The sequence below is a fragment of the Alexandromys fortis genome, unplaced genomic scaffold, assembly GCF_014885135.2.
Source record: "Alexandromys fortis isolate MF-2015 unplaced genomic scaffold, M_Fortis_MF-2015_v1.1 scaffold_12, whole genome shotgun sequence".
NCBI lineage: Eukaryota > Metazoa > Chordata > Mammalia > Rodentia > Cricetidae > Alexandromys > Alexandromys fortis.
Genome location: NW_026067937.1, coordinates 10,339,715 through 10,361,798, shown reverse-complemented (window position 1 = coordinate 10,361,798; position 22,084 = coordinate 10,339,715).

Here is a 22,084-nt window from a genome sequence, read left to right as displayed (position 1 = left end):
ATTCTTGCTTGATAACTGTTTTGTTATATGTAATTTTACTTTGTTAAAGTTAAAGCCTTTCTTTTTTGTTTAAACAGAAAAAGGGGAAATGATGTGGGAGTGATTTCTTATTAATAAAGAAACTGCCTAGACCCATTTGATAGGTAGGCGGAGAAAACAGAACAGGATGCTGGGAAAGAGAAGCTGAGTCAGAGGAGTCGCCATGATTCTCCCGCTCCAGACAGACACAGGTTAAGATCCTCCCTGGTAAGCCAGCTCGTGGGCTACACAAAATATTAGAAATGGGTTAGAACAATATGTAAGAGCTAGCCAATAAGAAGCTGGAACTAGCCGGGCCAGGCAGTGTTTGAAAGAATACAGTTTCCGTGTAATTATTTCGGGCATAACCTAGCCATGGCGGGCGGCCGGGTGCCGGTGACGCAGCCCCGCTGCTCTTATCTCAACACTGTTGCTGGCACTTAGCTGGCTTTTGGGTACCTTTTCAGCATGCTAGATTACTTTGCTCAACATTGATGTTTGGGGAGGAGCTAGGTCTTTTGTTCTAGCCCATGGGAGGTTGGCCCTTTCTGAATGAAGATGAAGGAAGAGGAATGGATGGGGAAGTTAGTAAATGGGAGGTGAGGTTGAGAAACGGAGTGGGGGGAGAAGGTAGGGGAAACTCTAGTCCATTCGTAAAATAAATGAAAAAATAATAATTAAATAAAATAAATTTAAGAAATAAAATAATAATATTGCTTTAGTAAATTTTGATTACTATAACAGCATATCATATCCTGAACTGTTTTAAGTGGCATTAATGTATTTGTTTCAGTTGTGAATACAAGCAGCTAAATATCAAATTGATTTGGAATTTGATAAGCATAGTATTACACATAGGCTTTGTGTTCTCATCATTCATTCATAAGGTAAAATGAATAAGGCAGCTCACTGGGACTAGTTTTTGTAAGTGTTCAAATATTTTAGATCAAGGTTCTATCCTGTTAATGAATCTGTTCCAGAATGTCCCAAATCTTAATCGTATACTTAACATGCCCTTTATTGTATTTATTTGAGAACACAAATATTTAAATACTAACAGTTAAGTTATAATGAAATAAGTGTGTGTATATGTGGTGTGTGTGTATAAAGCTCAAGTTACAAGACATGTAATAAGAAAAGGCAAAATAATAATAAAATTGTAGAAAAATAATATCAAGTTCTGGACCCTCTCATGAGATAAGACAGTAAATTAGTTATTCTCTAAGCTACTTTTTAAATATTACATCTGCTTCTTTATATATACCATAAATGATGCAGAAATATGCAAAAAGGGTTTGTGTATTACTTAATTTAGAGAGAAAACAAATCACTGTATTGAATATACCTTCTGTATTGATACTTAACTCTTTTTTAAACATTGGAAACCTAGAGTTTGCTGATATTACATAAATGGTTCCAAAATATTGAATACTCTATTATTAGTGGCAGTGTTAATGATGAGCCTTTTAACATTATTGATATGGTTTAAAGAAACATCTAGTTTCACAAAATAAAGTACGATGACATTAGTAGCAATGGAAGCAAAACACACTGGTTTGTACAAAGTAGGGCAAATTAATGATGAGCAAATTCACATTGAAATACAAAATAAAATTAAGGAACTATAACTACATGGACAATCACTAGTGAGACAAAAATAAGGACCTCATAATTTAGTCATGTGTAACAGGTGTGATTACCATCATATTTTAAAATACTTTTATTATCTTTAATAAAACATTTTAACCACATATCAAAAGATATTCTACCTTTTTTCTTTATTCATATTTTGTGTGGAATGCACATAAGTCCTCAGAAAGTATATTGCAAGTATACTTTTAGGGAGATACAGAGTCTGAAATATAAAAAGAAGGAAGCCCTAAAATAATAACTGCTAACTCATTATGACCTCAACTTCAATAGTATTAATAATATTGCTACTAGCAGCAAAGAAAGCTCATTTTCACTGTGTTCCCTGGAGATAAAATTTCCAATCAAAATGGATTATTTTCTCATAGTATAGATCATGTAGAAGTTTTAAAAAGGAAATATACCATTTATTCATCCCCTTGGCCTACTTCTTGATAATTTCATTACATTGCACTTAATTTTAAAGTAAATAACACAATTAAAAATTAATGAGAATAAAGATTAATTTGTAATTTAGAGGTAAAATAAAAGTAAAGAGGTTCAACCTAACTTAGAGGAATCTCTGTTAGAGCATAACTTTAAATTTCATCCTTTGGAGAAAGGAAAAAAAAAATTAAGAAAGACCTGCTTTAGGTTGTTAAAGTTTCTAAACAAGTTGCTGTCAGGGGTAATTCCTTGGGACACAGTGAGGTTTCCTCAGTGGAATTATATTGTTCTTCCCAACAAATCTAGTTCTAATATTTACGGAATGACATGGGGCAAATGTAAATGCTGCTTATGTCTCTGTCTCTGTGTACCTAAAATATTAACAAATATATTTACTTCCCCCAGCCTGTTCAACAGTGTTAATGTCTCCACAGGAGTTTGCCAAGACCAGCTGAAGAAACTGATATTTGACGTGTAACATCGTAAGAGATAGTGTGACTTCATTCCAAGTTTTCTAAGCCCACTGCTGCACAGGAAGTTATGTATGTACATAGGTGATGATTTAAGTTTACTTTCATATAGATTTCTAATCCAATATATCAATCACTTCTTTATTTACTGAGTTTTTAATAATTAGCTGTCTGCTTTAACTATGCCCTTTCTCAGAAATGATGACACATCACAGTGTTTTTCCTATGCCTAAGTTTATTATTCTGTATGTTACCATGTTATTGCAAAACTCCTGTCTTAGGTTTCTATTGCTGTGATAAAACAGCATAATGAAAAGGTTTGGGGAGTAAATAGTCGCTTATATGGAAAACCAGGACATAAACTCATGTGGTGATCTATGGAAAGCTTTAGTGGATGTGCACAGGACAGGATGAAGTTACTAGTAAACATCTGTTATTGGCATGCCTCAGGCTCAAGGAATTGGGAAAAAGTTCCTCAGGGGTCTATGCATAGATGTCAAAAGTATGTACAACATACAGAAAGTGGCTCTTCCTCCTACCAGAAGACTACACCCTGAGATAATTCTTCAACTCCATCTCCTTCTTGTCAAATTAGTCTAGCTTGTATAAGTTTGCTTAAAAAAATATCTAACCCGCACAATTCCATTGTGGAATCATACATTTTAAAGAGAAAACAGTGCTCAATATTAGAAAAAACACCAAATTGAGAAGCAATAAAATGTATTTTAAATACTGCCTTTGTCATTCTAAAGCTTCACAGACTAGGAAATTAGGTGACTTCTCTAAGCCCCAGGTTCTTATTTGCAAAATAGACTGATTATTATCAATCACATAAACCTGCCATATGAAATTGAATAGATAACTCTATAATAGCTTCATAAGCTGTAAAGACACACACATACACACACACATACAACAAAAGAAGAAAAATAAAATTTCTTACTATATGGTTTTTAACTTGTACCTGTAAGAGCTGGCTACTACAAAAGCTAGAGTCATCTGAAAGAAGAGACCCTCACTTGAAAATATGCTTTGCCATTCAAATCAATTTTAGGACATTTCATTATTGTGGGCCCCTGGTCTCCCTTATTCCTGGGGTGCATTGGCGGGGACAGTTTATAATCAGTTAACTAAGCTTCCTGTGTGTTTCTGTGCCAACACTGCCCCACCTGGATGATTAGCTACAGGGAATCTTCTCCATTGTTAATATGGTAATTTCCCACCTACCAGGGCAGAGAGATCTTTGTGCTACAGTTAGGTAGATAAGGGCTTCCCCAAGTCTGAATAAAGGGCATTCTCTTGATCTCCTATCGAATGACCCTGGTCTCTATGTCTTGTGTTCAATCTCCAGGTCCTCGCCCGGACAGCTGCGCGTGAACTATACCGAGGGTGTAACACCAAAACCGGGTGTTACAGTTATTATGATTGTGAGAGGTTATGTCCCTTGGTTTGTGGCCCAAGTTCCTATAAGAAAGTAGACAAAGCAAACTGTGAGAAAAGTAATCAGTAAGAAACAGTCCTCCATCGCCTCTGCATCAATACCTGTTTCAGGGTTCCTGTCCTATTTCAGTTTTTGTCCTGACTTACCTTGTCCTAATGAAGAGTGATTCGGAAGTATAAGCCATATAACACCTGTTCTCTGTCAGTTCCTTTGGTCACGGTGTTTCATCACAGCACATACAACCCTAACTGAGACATGTTTCAGATACTTTCAAGTCAAAGAATACATTTTGTTAATCTTCTGTGTACCTTTAGGACCTGACAAACATAAAATACAAATTTTAGTTGAGCAAGGTGTAGACAATGATATTTATTTTTATTATTTAACTTTATTATAACTGTTACTAATACATCCAAGTCACAGTCACTTATAAGGAAATCCAGAACTTAAACTCATATCAAAAACCATGAGGCATGTATTGATCTGAGGAAGCCTTTAATGAATGTGCAAAGGATGGAATGAAGTTACTAGTAACTAATCCCTAACAGAATTCCAATACATTTCTTCACAGATTGCAAAAATACAATTTTCAGCTTTATAGGAGAAGACAAAAACCCAGGATAATTTAAACACTGCTGAATGGTATGAATATTTCTGGAACTATCACTATTCATAACCTAAAATTTTACTATAGAACTATTATAATAAAAATAGAATGGAACTGGTACTAAAAAAAAGAGACATGTTGATCAACGGAATCTAATAGAAGATCCAGACATAAATACACACAATTATGGAAACCTTATTTTTGATTAAGAAGCAAGAAACCGCACTGAAAAATGAAGATAGCATATTCAACAAATGATGCTGCTCAAACTGGATGACTGAGAGTAAAAGAATGTAAAGAGATCGATAATTATCACTCCTCACAAGAGTCAACTCCAAATAGATCCAAGAGCTCAACATCAAGTAAGACACACTGAACATGATAAAAGAGCAAGGATGGAGTAGCCTTGAACTTGTTGACATAGAAAAGGAAAAGACTTTCAAACAGACTACTAGTGTACAGAAAAAGACCAACAGTTATTAAATGTGACCAAAAGAAACTAAGAATCTTCTGTAAGGCAAAGGATACATTTATTCAGACAGAGTGACAGCCTACAGAATGGGAAAAGACTTTTTTTTACCAACTTACCATCCAAGAAAAGACTAACATACAAAGTAAAAAACCTCAAAAACTAGATATCAAGAAAACAAATAAACCGATTAAAAATGGGGTATAAATCTAAACAGAAAATTATCAAAAGATAAAATCAAACTAATTAAAAACACTTAAATGGGGGCTGGAGAGATGGCTCAGAGGTTCAGAGCACTGACTGCTCTTCCAGAGGTCTTGAGTTCAATTCCCAGCAAGCATATGGTGGCTCACTGCCATCTGTAAATGACATCTGGTGCCCTCTTCTGACCAGCAAGCATACAGACAGAACACTGTATACATAATAAATAAATAAATCTTAACAAAAAAAAAAAAAAAAACACTTAAATCTTCAACATTCTTATTCAAGAGGGGAACGCAAATTAAAACTACTCTGAGATTTCATTGTACACGCAGCAGAATGACATAGATCAATAAAATATAGGACAGCTTATGTTGGTAAGGTTGTGAAGTGTAGGTAGAGACTGATTGTTCCCGGCCACACAGATCCAAAATAATTGCATAGAAACTATGTCAATTGCAATACTGTTTGGGTAATAGCTTAGGCATATTTCTTGCTAACTCTCATATGTTAAACTATTTCTATTAATCCGTGTATTGCCATGTGACTGTGGCTTACCAGTAAAGTTACAGCATCTGTCTTCTATGGCAGCTACACAGTATATCATAGACTTTGCTTACTCTCTACATCTATCTGCTTGGAATTCCTGCCTTGCCCTATTCTGCCCTGCAATAGGCCCAAAGCAGCTTCTTTATTAACCAATTGTATTCACAGCATAAAGAGGGTAATTCCACATCACCTCCCCTTTTCTGTCTCAATAAAAAGGAATATTTTAACTTTAACATAGTAAAATTACATATAACAAAATAGGTATCAAGCAAAAATTATAGTTACAGCATTGTTTATTTTCTTTTTATCATAACTGAAGAAAACTATAATTATAACTATCTGTTCTTCAACTCCATCAAAGTCTCTAGAAGGAAGCAATAATACCTAAATAAACAGGAAGTGCAAGTAAGCAGCTTCCAAAACTCTAGAATTGACAGAGACATCTCCCTGCATGGACAGTCACTTCAAGTTCTTCTGTATCATTTCAGCATCCATCTTCAGCCTACCAGCCCATAGTATCCAACATACATTTCCATTACACAGGAAATTTAAAGATTTTTTTTTTATGCCTTGTACTGGCAAAATTAATCATTTGCTTTCTTCTGCATCTTGCAAAATATCTGACAGTTCTTTCATGAAACAGGAACCCTTAAGAATTGTTTTACCTTTAGGCAAGTTCAGCAGTCAATTTTCTGTACATCCTGCAAGTCCAATTCATTCAGCATAACACCAAGCAGTCTAGGCAAGAGCAGTTTCTTGCCCGAATGGCTAACAAACTCCATAAGAGGCCTCTTCAATGACCATCATTTTCTTGAAGTAATTAGTGCTGCCAGGAAGAGATAAGTCTCAATGTCATAAAAAGTCCTAAGTTCTTAAACATTTTAAATGCCATATTCTGTTAGTCTTTGAATGGTTTGAAGAATAACTATCCTAAATTTTTCTCTGTACATCTAGAAAACCTAACTAATATGACTACAACCTTGACTATTATAGAAGACTATCCATTAACTTGTATTTCATAATTATACATTATATTTTTGAATGTGCTGCACAAACACAATACATTAATCAAGAGGAGAAATATACATATAACAAAAATGCCCTTAAATTTGTATCAATAATCCCAAGATCTCCCATGCTCTTGGATTGGGAGGATCAACATAGTAAAAATGACAATTCTACCAAAAGCAATCTATAGATTCAATGCAATCCCCATCAAAATTCCAAAAAAATTTTTCACAGACCTTGAAATAACAATAATCAACTTTATATGGAAAAACAATAAACCCAGGATAGCCAAAACAAACCTATGCAATAAAAGCACTTCTGGAGGCATTACCATCCCCGACTTCAAACTCTATTACAGAGCTACAGTAATGAAAACAGCGTGGTAGTGCCACAAAAACAGAGATGTTGACCAATGGAATTGAATCGAAGACCTGGATATTAATCCACAAACCTATCAACACCTGATTTTTGCCAAAGGATTTAAAATTATACAATGGAAGAAAGAAAACATTTTTAGCAAATGGTGCTGACATATGTGGATGTCAACCTGTAGAAGAATGAAAATAGATCCATACCTTCACCATGGACAAAACTCAAGTCAAAATGGATTAAAGTCCTCAATATCAATCTGAACACACTGAACCTGATAGAAGAGAAAATGGGAAGTAGTCTGCAACACATGGGCACAGGAGACCACTTCCTACATATAACCCCAGTAGCACTGACAATGAAAGGAACAATAAATAAATGGGACCTCCTGAAACTGAGGAGCTTCTGTAATGCAAAGGACACTGTCATTAAGGCAAAAAGGCAACCTACTGTGTAGGGATAAGCCCGCCCATTGGGGGCAGGCTCGCCTTGGGCGAATGTTTACTGATAAATTGGGCACGCAGAAGCCCTGCTTCCCTTCCTGCTTCTTGTACTTCGCTGGAACCTTGGTTTCGTCAGTCTTGTTTTCATTAAAGTTGTGCAAATTTACTACACAATTTGTCTACATTAATCTAAGCCGCCACTTCACTACTGTATGATGCTTCTCTTTCTCTCTTCTATGTTCTGGTAGTTTCAAGTTTTCCAGAACTTCTGACAGCACAGCACAATCTTTACCTCCATCTTCATATTGTCATCTCTCGTCTATGTCTCTGTACACCTGTATGTGAAATTTACCAATCACATCTCTTTCATCTTTGTATAATAGCAGTCATTTGTCATTAAAACTGGCTTCTCTTGGTAATTTTAACTGTCACGTTGTCATAGTTCATTATGTTCTGGGAGAAAAGGTTTAATGGAAGAGCTGTTTATATCTGATTCACCTTGGAGCCTGTCTATAGTGGATTGCTTTGATTGTGAACTGATGTATGATCAGTCAGCTGACAAGCAAGGTCCTGCTTTGTCCCTAATACATATCTTTGGATAGGAAGTGAATTCTCCATTTGAAACAAAGGCTATGGAAATCAACAAACAAACCAGTCTAAAAGTTCCTGTCCTGAACTCCTTCCTTAAATTCCTTTATTTTTCCTTCCTTCTGTTAATTTGAGTTAGTATGCTTTATAACATCAACAGAAATGACACAAAACTACAGTTTACTCTAATATGACTTTACACTTGATTAATTCAGCAAAGAACTTATTTCCATATAAGGTCATATCTATAGTTTCAGGACTTAAACCTTATCTTGTGGAGAAGGACAGAGTTCAACCACAAATAGCTGTTTCTTTTCTAAGCTAAATTTGAAAGCATACCAAAATAATTAAATCTATGATATTCTAGAGTTCAATCATTTTGGTAAATTGCTTGCCACTTAAGAAAAAGACAGCTTAGGCATATACCAGATATCAAAGTATTTTCAAAGGAAGTAGGTTAAAGAAAACTTTCTCTGATTTAAGAAAAGGAAGTACATATAACTCTGATATTTCTAAGTTGAGGAAATAATGTTATTTATGTAGGTAAGTGGAGAACATAGAAGCAATTGAATAATAACCCTTCACTGTGTTGAAAGCCATGGCCAGTGCCTTTAATTTGGCATACTCAAAACTTACTGATTCAAAGGAATCCTGCATTTAAAAACATTTAATGGACCATGAGAACATAAAAGCAATGCATTGTTTTATAATCCATTTGAGCATTTTAGATGAAAAGCTCCTTGCATGGTGAGTAGTTTATGGATCTTAGAGGCTTCTAAAAATGTTCATTTTGATTTGTATACTTGCAAACACATTAACTTTCATTAGAAAAGAAGGTTAGTTTTGAAATGACAGATACTTTGGCATAAAATTAGCTTTTCTTCTTATTTTAAAAGGTAGTAATACACAAAATAGTCAGTGATATTAAAGTAATATTATCTTATAAAATGCTGTATTGTTTAACATATTTATTAATTCTATATGCATTTATGGCTTGCCTAAATGTAACAAAACTTTTGGTAAAAATTAAATGTGGAAATATTTTTAAGCTTACTACAGTAAAATGAATATTTAACTGTATATTGAAAACTTGACTTAAAATATAGTGTTACTATTGGGAACCCGAGGCTTAGAGTAATAGGAAGTGGGACTTGAGTACCTTCTGGGACACTTGCAGCATGTTCAAAATTGTTTCATACCTGTAAATCTCATTCTAATAAATTGAAATTAAAATAGGAGTAAAAAAGATGCTCTTTCATCAGCATTAACATTTTAAAAGATTTAAAATACTGTTGCAATAACTATTTCAATAAAAACTGTAGCTCCAACTTATTGATACCATTTTGTTAGTATTTTTTCAAATTATCATATGCCACACATAAGAAACCACATACACATAAGATTATATGTATTGAGTACAACAGTTACAAGAAATGAGATTATGAAAAAAAATGAGATTATGAATTTGAAAAATGTAAAAAAGTGGGTATATGTGAGGATGAAAGCAAGAAAGGAAAGAAGAAAAGAATGAAATTATAGCATAAAATATTTTTTACTTCATATAAGACTATACAGCAGGTGAAATCTAGATAGGTAGATAGGATTCAAGATAGAATAGACAGAAAGAGAGATAAATTAATAAAAAATAAAGTATTTCCCAGAGTATTTGTAACAATTACAAAAAAAAACATAGACGCTTTAATGAAAACGAAAAATTTTCACTTAGTCCTGATGTCTGTAGTCTATAGTGACTCCACAAATTCTAAAAGTCAACATTTTGCCATTTCCAGTGTCCAATACTAACCTAAGCAATTAACCACATTTCCTGATTCTTAGGCATAATAACTAAATCTCTGCCTCTCTGCTCACATACTATTCTCTCCTAAACATGTGCCTGTTTCTTTTTACAAGAACTATGGAAACACTGAATTACAACACTAATTTAGTATACCATCATCTTAACTAGATGCATCTACAAAAATCAAATTTCCATAGAAGTTTACACTCAGATTCTGGGTCAGTTATGGACATTGGCAGTCAATTGAACTATAAATAAACAACACATACATAGTATTTATATTGATCCAAATATGTAGTGTTTCACTCATTTCAATTCTGAAAGCATTATAACTCAGCATCCATAATAAGGCTGTATCACATGCATCTGAAGAGATTCGCACTAACTTTCCTTTGTAGTCCCAGCCCAGTTAGACAGATTCCCACTATTCCTGAGATGTAGAGATGTAACCTGAAAAATGAAAGACAGAAAGCAGGAGAGAGAGAGGGGAGGGGGGAAAGAGAGAGAGAGAGAGAGAAAGAGGAGGAGGAGGAGGAGGAGAGGGAGGAAGAAGATGCAAGGAGGACGGATGAAGAAGGAAGGAATGAAGAAAGAAAGGAGGGAAGGAGGGAGGGAGGGAGGGAAGGAAGGAAGAAAGGAAGAAAGAAAGAAAGAAAGAAAGAAAGAAAGAGAAAGAAAGAAAGAAAGGTCAAAACAAGGTAGGGAATTTGAGTTAGCTTTGAAAGGCTTAAGGGTACTCCAAATTTCTCATCACCAGATGAAGCCCAGTATTCTGAAACCTAGGATCATAGTTGAAAAATATCTAGATTTAGGCTGTACCCATATAATATTTAAAGGAAGAAGAAAATACAATAATTTGTAGCATTAGTCTCCAAATTTACTATCCCCAAAGTATAATAAAGAGTAATTTATGTTCATGCATTCTGTTCATAATTCCATGTGTCTTATTGGGACAATAGTTAATATATGTTTATATTCTATGTGTAATTGAGCTATATTCAGATACAAAGTAGTACATGACATCAGAACTAATTTTTGTTTGACAAATTTGTATATGTTTGAAAAGATCGTATTTCAACATATGCTGAAGATAAAGCCTTCATTTTCATTTAAACAGAAAAGGTGAGGTGATGTGAGATTCCCTTCTGTATGTTGTGAATATCATTGGTTAATAAAGAAACTGCTTTGGGCATATAGCAGAGCTATAGGGGAACAGAGCTAGAAGAGAAAAACTAAACTGAATACTGGAATAAAAGTGGCAGAGTGAGAGGGAAGCCATTTAGCCCAGCTGGAACTTTACCCGGTAAGCCACTGCTATGTGTCAATACACAGACTAAGAGATGGGTTAAATTAATATGTAAGAGTTAGCCAATAAGAAGGTAGAGATAATGCACCAAGCAATGTTTTAAATAATATAGTTTCTGTGTGATTATTTCAGTTCTTGGTGGCTGGGATGAACAAGATCCTCCTTCAATATCTTAGTAGGACAATAGTTAATATATGCTGGTATTCTATGTGCATAAATGAACTGTATGCAGATACAAAGTAGTACATGACATCAGAACTAAATTCTGTTTGACAAATTTGCATATATTTGAATAGATCTTATTTCAGCATATGAGTATGTAGAAATAATTTTTGTTGACCAGTGTTCATGTTCCCTATACAGAACTGTTGTCCTTAATATTTTATGTTTTTATATCATTATACTCATAATTATTCATTCTTTCATCAGCAATTGGCTCTGTTCATCTCCAGGGAAGTATTTGTTACCTTAGTATAGAGATGCAGTATGAATAGAACTGTGGACATACTGCTATGCAGATTTTCTTCCAATGAAGCAGCAAACCAAAATTCAAATATATATCTTGGATAGCTAGACTACATTCTAATAATGAAGGCCAATCAGAATTAATTCAGCACATTAAAACTAGTTAAACTTTCAAATTTGAAAATTTCTGTGAAAGAAAGGGTTAAGGTAATTAATGTATAAGATAAAATGCAAATGTTACTGTCACGATAAATAGAACTGGATGTTATCACATTAGTAAAATTACCTTGACACCAAAAGAGAAATACATGTTTCACCAAAATTGAAGTAAGAAGTCAATTGCATATAGAATGAAGCAGGTCTCTCGGGACTGGAAAGGATAGCAAGGAGAAAAGACACAGAGATGTTAGTTTAAGAGACAGAGAATATATAAGCATTATCAATCAATAGTAAAAGCAAATAGAATGTTGTCAAAAGACAAAGATCTATGCTGATGGCTTGCTGACAATATTATACAAGTAATAAATAAGAAAACTTTTTGAAAATATGTTGCATATAATTATCATGTCTGGAATACACACATGATATCATATAAAAAATATCTTCAAACAGGAAATGATACTAACCAGAGGAGGAATGCAAAAGAATTGTGATTCTGCACATTCTTGAGAAGATTTTAAAATAAAATGACTGCTATACAAAGCTGTGTTGTTTTTCTGATGCAATTAGAAAATAATTACCACAATACTCTGCAATTAAACATTTGAGTTTATAGACAAAGAAGTTTAAAAAAGAATCTTAAAAGGATATTTATGTAACCATCTTCACAGCGATGCTATTCTCAGCAACCTCAAGAGTGGAAACAACCTCTACATTCATGTGAAAATGAATGAGGAAATATGATGTAGTATATACAGACATATTAATATTTTTAGCCTTAAAAGTGGAATTTATACCAAATCTGATGTGTCATAGACCTTAAAGATACTATGCTAATTGAAACAAGCCACTCACATGTTACAGCTAGCACAGTGAAATAATAGAAAAAGTTTATTGATCACTCAAAGGAGGAGAGTAAATATAATGATGTGGTACTCAGTTGACAGAAAGTTTTATACTGAAAGATGGATAAGATTCTAAGAGTAGTAGCACAAAGATGTTAATATATTGAACATCATTGCACTGTATCCTTAAAATTTATAAATATTTGTGGTTATACTCAAATATTATTTTCTCCTTAAGCCTTTTAAAAAGAAGCTTCTTTTGAAGTGGGTGGTGATAAATAAAGCCTCATGACTTGACAGACTGCTGAGAATGAGTAGCAGCTGAATGTTCAGCCTTAAATGGGCCACATACAACCCTCTCAACAGTATGGGAAACATCACAGAAAAGAGAACAGTAGAATTTTAAAGCTCAATTGATATAGACAAATGGTATTAAGTTTTTTTTTCCATCTGAGCATATAAAGGATATTGCTCTCATGAACTCTCAGGAACTGTAGTTAACTGAACAAGAATTGTATAAGGCCTGATTTTATAAACATTTTATCCTTGATTGTAAGGGAAGCATAAACACATCCTTGAGCAGCTACTGGTCATTAATGGGTGCTGAGGGAGGAAGACGGCTGGCAAGTTCCTCTTTCTACTTATATAACACCCCACCTATATTCATGCTAATAATAATAATTAAGGTCAACGAGTCATATAAAAAATAAATGACATGATAATAGGAAGGGGAACTATTGGGAAGAGGAGGTCATTCGGTGGGACAGGCAGAGGGATGGCAGAAAATATAGGTGTTGAATAGAGTTAAAATAAATTTTTATATGTATAAAATTCTCAAATAAGATGTTTTAAAGTATTACTGAATATTATAAATATTTTAAATAGCACAGAAACCAATTTAATACAATAAAAAGCTGAATATTATAAGGGGGCAGAGAAACAAACCTTGCTGGTTGAAAACAGAAACGGTATAACCACTTGGGAGTACAATTTGGCAGGTTTTCTCGAAGCTAAATGGTTTATTACATGATGTAAAAAAACATTCGGTTAATGGATGGGCATTGCAGATGGGGTGTCATTTTCTTCAGTTGAGTAACCACTGATATGTTGCCTATGTTATTGTAAATAATTACTCACTATGTACATCGATAAAACCAACTCTAATTAAAATTTTTGTGGGCAACAAAAACAATACAAAGCACAAAGGTAGAAGAGAAATTGTTGGAAAGAAGAATTTGAAAGTGAAAGGAATTGGAGTGTGAAAGGGGAGTTATATGTGAAACAATAAATTTTTAGTAGTTAAAAAGTCAAATATGAAAAAAAGTGTGAAAAATGATTCTCCTAAGCACTTGTCTACATTGACGACTTACATCCACTATCCTACATGCAGATAAGTATACAAGTTTTATTTATAATTCTAAAATATGTAAAAAAACAATATGCACTTTAATGTACCAATAGATAAAGAAGTATGTCCACAAACTACAACATAACTGAGAAGTAAAAAAGAATGCTCAATCAACCCATGAAATACTTAGATGGATCCTAAATGCATATTAGTGTGGAAAAGAACAAGCTGGGAGGCTCTACAGTATATGAATAAATCCAAGTGGCATGCTGGAAAGGCAAATATAGAAAACAAGGAAGAGAAGTATCAATGTAACAATTTCTCATTGTAGAGAATTGTAGGCAGAAAAAATAAAACAATGGAATCTTTAGGATTCTTAAAACATATGGTATAATTCTTAATTGAGGAAATACTCAGCTATGCCTGGGTCCACACCTACACTGTCAAGCACCAAAAAATAAACAATGCATACAATTACTAGAAAGGAATTTAGAAAGTGTAGATGGTGTTCATAATTTTGGAGAATAATCTAATATATTGCTAATAAACATTACAATCATATGAAAATGTCCAAAATAAGAAAAATAATTAAGCAAATTAAAAAGTGAAAGTTTATAAAAGTCCTGCCTACAAGGTTGTGGCGGTAAATAATAGGATGGGACTACCAATGACTGGCTTAAGTTGAGACCTATGCAGTGAGAGGAAGCCCATGTCAGAAACTACTTGCTGGAAGGTCAGGAACAAGAGTCTGGATAGTACAGAGAACAAGGACCAAATCAAACATAATTGGCAAAAAAGAGAAAAAAGAAAAAGAAAAAAAATAATACAATGATACTCTGCTAAACTCATAGACCAGAGCTTAGCATAATCATCATCAGAGCGGCTACACCCAGAAACTGATGGGAGGGGATGCAGAGACCCACAGTCAACATTAGGTGAAGCTGAGGTAATCCTGCAGAAGAGGACAAGGATTGTAGGAACAAGGAGGGCAAAACACAAGAAAACAGCCCACAGAATCAGCTTACTAAGGCTCATAAGTGTTCACAGAAATTTAACCAACAATTAGGAAACCTGTATGGATCTGACCTATGTCCAATGCATAAATGTTATAGTTGTGTAGACTTAGACTGGTGTTCCTATGGGATTCATAACAATGGGAGAGTGGACTGTCTCTTACTCCTTTGCTTGCTTTTGGGACCCTTTTCCTCCTATAAGATTACATCATCTATTTTTAATATGAAAGGATGTACCTAGCTTTATTATAAATTAGCATTCCATATTTGGTTGCTATCCCTCAGAGGCCTACCCACTTCTAAAGGAAAAGAAGGAAAAGTGGACATGGGGAAGACTGGATGGGGAATAGAAGGAGATGAGGAAGGGAATCCTTAATCAGAATGAAATATTGGAGAGAATAAATTTTATTTATTTATTTATTTATTTATTTATTTATTTATTTGTTTGTTTGTTTGTTTGTTTTTTTGAGACAGGGTAAAAATTAAATTTAAAAAAGTAAAAAAAAAAACAAGGAAGTGAACAAAACTACACATGCTTCTGGTTATACTCTTCATTTCTTTTTCTACCAGAGAGGCAAGTTGGCAAATTTGATGTTACAATTCTTATGTAATATAAAAAGAGAATTACATTAATGATGCCTGATAGTTGAAGTCTGGTTTTGCAACAATCATTTCAAAGTTTACAGATAATACTAATAGTAGGTTCTAATGATCCCTACAGAAATATTGCTGCTTATATCAGTATGAATTCATGTTTACTTTAGCACATATTAAATCACTATATACAAAAGTATTAGTATATACATTTATCTTAGAGCTAGGTTTCAGAATGATAATGCATGAAAAGAATTCACTGCTGCTCAATTTTCCTATGTAAAATTGCCTCTATTAGTATTTGCATTTAACCTCTCCCTATTCAGTGTATTTTAATACTTCTCCATGTTACTAATAAAACATAGTATAATGAAATCCTATGTAAATAATAATTGCACTGAATGTTTACAGAAATAATAAAACAATGCCTGTATATGTTTGGTGCAGACAACTGTCACTTAGTTTATGGAAGTAGAACTGTGGATATGGAAAATTAACTATATTTATGTAAACTTGCATTAGTACATGGATCCATGTCACCTTAATAAGCAGAAGGGAACTTAAAATGATCATACACTACTAGCAATGATCATATCTATTTCCAAGATCTCCATGTCCAATACTATTGCCCAAGGAAAGGGAGAGATTGGGATTCCCTGCACTAATGCAAAAGACTTTGGGGAAGTTGTACTAGGTGATCCTGAAGAGTCCTGAAGTAACCAGATTATGAGGACACCAAATCTATTCTTAAAAGGAGCCCATAGCATAAAGTTAAATCTGAAGGGCATGTCAGAAGGTACACAGAATCTAATAGAATTATCCTATTTCAGATAAAAGTGGACTAATTCTAACAACAGTAAGATAAATGTTAATTTATAGAAGATGTGAAATGAACTTCCATTGATTTTTAATGATGAAAATATAACTGAATTAATAAGAATCAACAGAAAAATAAATCTACTGTGCAAAGAAGTTCAAATAACTTACAAAGCTGTTTTTCCCTTTAATGCAATAGAGAATACCACTTGCTGGATGTGGGAGAATTGTATAACTTTCAGAAGAGTTTGAAGGTCTTAAGAGATAGCAAGGAGATCGAAAGCACTTGCTACATTTGTACAGGACTGTTGATTGACTCCCAGCACCCACGTACAATGGCTCAGTACTACCTGTAGCTGCATTTTCCCAGAAATTAATGATCTCTTTAAATCCTTGTTGGAATCCACATGCATGTGGCACACATACACAGAGATAAATACAAATTAAGGTAACAGAAAAATATCTTTAAAAAATCAAAATTCTGTATGAAATTAAGAGACAGTTGCACATTGATCTTCAAGTAAGTTTGGGAAATCAATACTAATGGTAATAAGCTGTCTTGATAACCTAAGAAGTTAATTAATATATTATATATTTATATTTATTATATAAATAATATTTCCAGAAGGAAGTTATTAGATTTTAAAAAGTTATGAAATTGACACCAAAAAAATATCTTCCAAAGTTATATCAAAGAAAAAAATCCAAGAATGAAAGAAGAGAAAATAAGAACTATGTAAATAAAAACACTACCTAGTTTTATACTAAACAAAGGTGTTTAAAATTGTATTCATGAAGAAATTATTAGCCATATTTAAGGCACATGTAATAAAGTGTTATAGTTAGATCTAGTAAGCTAAACTGCCTCTAAATATAAGATCAGTTGAGCTGATGATTTCAAATCTTCAGGCTTATCAATGAACCAAGTGAACAGGTGATATCTACCTCACAGGTTTTGAGAATAAAATAATTACCATAAAATCCTTGCAACTAAAATGTATTGTAATTTATCACCTTCTTAAAAGCAATGCATGGATAACAGATTAATTAAATCCACATCTTTATGGCAGATAACACATTCATACTAGTAGCTAACTACTAGAGCTAAGAAATGATAATAATCACATTTTTAGGTTTTTTAATTTTGTAAATAAAGTTATTAAAGAAAACTTTCAAATAAATGAAAACATCATACAACTAATTTTAATGATACCCCAAATCTAAAACTCAAAGAGCATTGATACAGTTAGAATAAGTGTTCTCAATTTAAGGTATGCAAATATATTTAATTCACTTAACCACCAATAAAAGTTCATAAAATAATAATTACCTAGAAAAATAATTAACTTTACATGTCTATGATAACTGCATTTATTGAACACAGTCATAATCATAGAGTTAAGCAACAGCAAAAGCCTTATTAAAATTTACTGAGGTGTCTAGAGCACAACTGTGACTCATTGCTCTCTAAATCCTTTAAGTTGTATTCTTATTAGAATGCCTATTGTGATAAAATTTGCTTTGCATATGTAGACACACAAGTATACATTTTGAAATAAATATATTCCTAAATATAAACTATCCTTTTCATATAGATTACATGTATGTATCTTTTAAAGGTTGAAAGGACACCTTAAATAATAATAACTGAAAAACAATTCAAAACAGAGAGGAAGAGGTATATGAGTTGGTTTGGAAAGATGAAAGGGAAAGGAGAAAAGTAATTAAGTTATAATATAAAAATAAAGCAAGACATAGAAATCAGAATCCAACTTCATAAATATTTTAAGTTAAGCTGAAGTGATTTAATTTTCTAAATAAATGACATCCACATTTTATTAAGTAAAAAATATATGGACAAATAAATAAATAATTCTGATTTGTTGTTTTTATGAAAATGCTCATCCATACAAACCCTATTTCAATTGAACTGCATTATGATGATTATTCTCTATGGTTTCTTTTCATGATCTAGTCTTTGTATGCTGAGCATTGTAGAACTGCTCAATATCTAATAATTTGTGGGTTCTAGGATGATGCAATAATGTTTAAAACTTAAACATACATTTTTGGAGATGGGCTGTTATGACATTTTCTTCTCTCTAATGACAGTTGTATGTTTTATTTTCTAGTTAATGTCATGATAATAAAAGACAAATTGAAATTATGTATGAATTTTGCCATTAATCTTTATACTGTATAACATATTCCAAATTCAAACAGACATAAATTCAACTCATCTGTTAAACCATTGCTTTTGTACAATTTGGGCATGGTAACTCCTACACAGTTGTTTTCCTACTGACAGGACAATATTGAGGGAACCCAAGTAATCCTCTTTCACTATTTGATGTGTGTACATTTTACCATTTTACTATGCTATTGTCCTATTGAAGAAGAAAGACAGACTAAATACAAAACACTACATCTTACTCTTTCTTTCTGGTTTATTTACTTTATTTCTTCTGGGTGTATAATGGACTAATACAGAAATGGTACACAAAGAAGAAGCTATAACGTACTTCCTGCCACATTAATGCCATAGAACAGCACAGCATAGCTTTGTTTTGTGGCAGAGGATACGTCCCTCACACACTAAAATTAGGCACTGATGGATTTATTACTTACTGAACATGAGCTAGTAGCTGTGACTGTCAGGTTTGAATGCAGTGACAAGTAATCAAAGCAAACATTCATTTGCCAGATCTCTCTGTTCATGTTGATACTCCTTTTCCCATCTGGCTTCACTTATAAAACACACAATAAAATGTGAGAATAATTGTTGCAACATTGTGGGAATAAGTATGGAGAATTCTACAAGGAATGGAAATCTGATATGACCCAGATATCCTTCTCTTTGGTACACATCTTAAGGATTTGATATTCTGTTCTATAGATCCATGTTCAACAATGTTATTTGCTGTCCTATTTACAATAACTAGGAAATGAAAATATGACAAATGTTCTTCGAAAGATAAATAGATAGTAAAACTGTGGTACCTATATACAATGGAATACTACTCAGCTGTAAAAAATTAATCATGAAATTTACAGATAAGTGAGTGGACCTAGCATGTTCAGTGAGGTATGTCAGATCCAGAAAGACAAACACCACATGTTGTAGAAGGAGCTTCGGGCAGACCTGCTTTTAGTCCTGCCTGGCTCCCACACAACTAGCTTAACACCTGAAATAACAACCCACAAACTGTATTCATTTAAACACTGCCTGGCCCATTAGTTTCTAGCCTCTTCTTGGCTAACTCTCATATCTTGCTTAACCAATTTTTAATAATATGTGTAGCACCACGAGGTGGTGTCTTACTGGGAAAGATTCAGCATGTCTGACCTGGTGGCTGGCTCCATCGTGTCTGACCTCACTTCCCTTCTTCCCAACATTCTGTTCTCTCTACTTCACCCACCTATGATCTGACCTATCAGGCCAAGCAGTATCTTTATTAATTAACCAATGACCTTCCCACATCAACATGTTCTCTATATTCTGAGATTCCAGAGTATGAAAGAACCATGGTATGAGTTAGTTGCTTCAGAGGAAAGTAACAGGATACAGGCAGCATGAAAGAGGAAACAGAAAAACTGGAGAAAAGGATTCAATTGGGGAGGTGGAGAGGAAAGTTAATATAGAAGAAGGAAGGAAATATCACTGGGGTTGTTGAAAAAAGTCACAGAAATCTTCTTTTCTATACTATCCTCATATTATACATAATAGACTTAAGTGTATTCATATGAAGATAAACATATATACTAAAGAGAACTATTGCAATTGAGGGCATAATCAGTGATCAACAGTTCACAGAAGTTTCTTTCCTGAATCCATGGTCAGGACACATCACAGAATTTGGGAAAGAATGATTGTCAAGAGACAAAACACAAGTATGACACGAAATCTCTCACAGAAATAGCTTCATAAACACTTGAACAATGGCAATATCAATCATCACGGTAACATGCAAGGAGAAAATATCCTAGGTCCATGCTGTTATCATTCTGCTGATATTTCCTGTTACTCAGGTACCCTGTTTCTTTAAGAGACAAGCTCTGCCCATCCCCTTCCTGAGAAGGCAAGCTGGTTTCCACCTTCTCTCCATGTCCTCTCTCTCTCTGTCTATCCTTCTTCTAAGGAGGAAAACATTGCCTCTACCTTTCCTCCTTTCCTTCTTTCCTCCTTTCTTCTCTCTCTCTCTTTCTCTGTCTCTTTATCTCTTCCATTCATAATCCCCTTTTACCTTTTCCAATACCCACTAAATAAACTCTATACCCAAGCTCTCTCCACATGAAGTATCTCTCTGTCTTCCACCTGACTGCAGTCTCCCACCCACCAGGGGACATGCCAGGGTCATTCTATCCTAAATATTTCACATGCCTTACACAAAGCACAATAGGCAACCAATCACTGCAGTCAAAATGTATTCTCTCTAAGAGATGAGCTACTACTTGTCTATCTAGTAAAAAGGAGTCAAACTTGAAACCAAATAAATACAAAATTAATACCAATTCAGAATGTTGTATTTATATATTTATACATATATGTTTATACATGTTTATATAACTAAAATAATGAGAGGAAGAGGCTATTAACTTGAGTATGAGGAACCAATGGAATAAGTGGAGAGAGGACTTGAGAATGTCGGGGGGATAGAGGAGATTGAAGGAAATTACATTTCCAAAAATGCATAAAAATAAAATTATTTAGAATAAAAATAAGATTATTAAGAAATTCATGATGAAGTGTTTGGTGGAGATGTAAACTATATTTGTATTTCTGAATGCATGGTGATATGGGATTTCAATGGGTACAGTTTCACAAATCTATCACTTCATGATCTGTTCTTTGCTATCAATACCCATATCATGTATCATAAAACTAACAAAAATATTGAAAGATCTGGATAAATCCCGACCCCTCTAGCAGGAAAAAAATAAAGCCAAAACCCTAGGTTCAATGACTTTGTTTCACGAACTAGCTGAGTTGCCCCCTTGTGATCATCACTGGTTATTTCAAATTTTCTATGACGACCTCTCTACCCCCCGGGTTGTGGTTTCTTCCCTTAAAAATCTTTTCTCCCAGTTACTCGAGGTTGAACTCCTCCCCTGCGTGGGTTATGAGTCTTGGCCCCAGTACACTGGTTCCTGTCCTATCAAGTAAACCTCGTGTGATTGCAGCAAGGACGGTCTCTCGTGAGTTACTGAGGGCAATCATGTTATCCCAAGACTTGAGTGTGAGTCTTCCCTCACAGGGGTCTTTCAATAAGTTTAAAAGTCATAATACTATTGGAGCTTTTGCTCTAATTCTTATTTTCTCAGTATACATTCACATTAGGTCCTTCATCCTATATAAATTATTATGCATTTTGAGGAGACCCCAAAATGTAAGCCTATTTCTATCTAGTCTGAAGATCAGAGAGTTTTTATTTATTTATTTTTTTAAATTACCGCCTCCTCCCCGTTTCCCATTTCCCTCCCCTTCCTCCCACACATCTCCC